Source organism: Apodemus sylvaticus, chromosome 3 (assembly GCF_947179515.1).
Source record: "Apodemus sylvaticus chromosome 3, mApoSyl1.1, whole genome shotgun sequence".
In the NCBI taxonomy this organism is placed as follows: Eukaryota; Metazoa; Chordata; class Mammalia; order Rodentia; family Muridae; genus Apodemus; species Apodemus sylvaticus.
The window spans coordinates 113939372-113941563 of record NC_067474.1 but is presented as its reverse complement, the minus strand read 5'-3'; positions in this window follow the sequence as shown (position 1 = coordinate 113941563).

Here is a 2192-nt window from a genome sequence, read left to right as displayed (position 1 = left end):
AGCCCCATAGCCTTAACCCTCCGTGGCGGGATCTGACATGATGAACGGCTGTATCTCATTTGAGGGGGGCAGGCGCCTCTTGGTGATTCTGCTGCTGCCTTCAGGGAAAGGGGGATTCAGAGTCACATGGCTGTCTTTACAGCGCAATCCACCCCAGAATGCCGTTCCCACCATTGTCTGCCGGCCTGGCTGGCTGGGCAGTGACTGCATTTGCAGAGAAAAGTCGGCATGGTGCCTGGGTGTAAAACCTTTGTAAGTATTTCACAAAAAGTTTGGGGAATTCAAAGCTGATCTCTCAGTCCTGTTTTTATAATGCTTCCATGTCAAATTGGCCACCATGTCTCTGGCAGCTTGGTACTTTCTGTTGTTTTGGCAGAGCAGGACCTACCAGAGATGATTCTCTAAATTCAGACTCTAATAGAGAAATGAGAATTAAGCAGCCAAGGAGAAAATGGATAGGGTCTTTTTGCAGAACAAAATTACCCATCTAAAGTCCCAGCCAAAATTCTTTTTTCTGGAGCAATCGTGTGCTCATGTTTCTTTTTATACTGAAATTTAAATTTCCTAGGACTCAAAAGTCATATTTACACACCTGAAAGGAAAAGAGGTGGGAACCTGTACCCCAGCTCTCACACAGGCAATTAGGAATCCTCTGTAATCTCTGAAATGGAGGCTTCGTGAAGTCATAATACAAGTGGTTTTTCTGAGTAATGTACATCTGAGACGTTGAGGGAAACTGAGGAAAGATGCTCTTGCTGATGCTGAAGAGATGCTGGCATTTGTTGAGTATTTTATGTGGACACTGAAGAGTCAACAAAGTTAAAACATTGTTGTAAAAGAAACATTAAGATCCCCTAAAATCACAATTTCAGAAGGTTGAACATGGCTGCTTCTCCTGACAGTAAATGCCACCCCCTTCCCTTACGCCTGAGCCTAGGCTGGCCTTTAGAGTTGTTTTCCTGAATTGTTTTATAGCAAAAGAGGCATTATCCTAGCCCAAGCCTTTAAAAGGCCTGGAAGCTACTGTTTTGGCATTTTTCAGAGTCAACTGTTATGCCGGGGAAACATTTAGGTGGACTTCTAACTAAAGAGAGGTCGCCTGGAAATGCTCCTGAGTGACACTCCCACACTCCCCAAGGAAGACAGCTGCATGAGTGACCACAGCCCAGCAGAGGAGACTCACAACTGAGCCCAGCCAGCCAGCAGAATCCTGAAGAGCAGCAACCTCTGTGGTTAATAGCTTGCATTTGTAAGAACGCATAGAGCTAGAGACTTTTACATTCCTCACACAGTGCTTCTGACGTGTACAGGGAAAAACTAATGTGTTTGGAAATAATGCAATATGGTATACTTCATTTTGACTTATTCCAAAATTACAGATCTCCTAACACTGTAGCATGAATATTAGAGGGGGTGCGAGGGAGAAGGGGAGGAGTGGGGGACAGTAAGTTTAGGGGAGATTTGTTTCACTGCAATGAATAACTGAAACTTCCATTCTTTCTCAAATTCCTCATCCCTTTTGAAAGCCTGGTAGCTCGAGCCAACACCCACACTCCTATGCCTCTTGAAATAGGAACCCAAAAAGAAATGGAAGTCAAGACATAAACTGGCCCGGAGGTGGGCAAGGATGTTTCTGAAACAATGCTTAGGCTAATTCTCTCTTCTATTGGCTCACTATTCTCTATGCAGTATCAACTCCCCAACTCTACATCAATGCTCCAACTAGATACCAACGCAAAGCAGTTTCTAAAACAATACCATCTGCTGTTAGGAGTGTGGGCTTGAAAATCAATCAATGACCCAGTTTACTTAAGCCTTTTTCTAAGATGCCAGGAAATAGGTGGCTAGTTTGTACTGGTAATAGTAAAAAATGCTAAACAAAAACTAAACTGTTCTTCTTGCTGTTGTTTTGAAAGGTTCTGCATTTTATTACTGGGCAAACCACACACCCAATTTAAACATGACCAAGTCTCTAGGTTAAAAATGTTGAACTCCATCTGGTAGGATTGATCAACGACCATGATTTACTATAAACCTTTATTGCCATTGAGTGAATCCTTACAGACCCGACTAAGTTCTCCTTCAGCGTCTTCACAGACACTTGTGTCTTCACAAGGACTTGTATCGGATTTTGTTACCAGTTTTCTTTGGAATCCATTAAGGAATAGGACAGGTTTGCTTTTGTGTCTTGG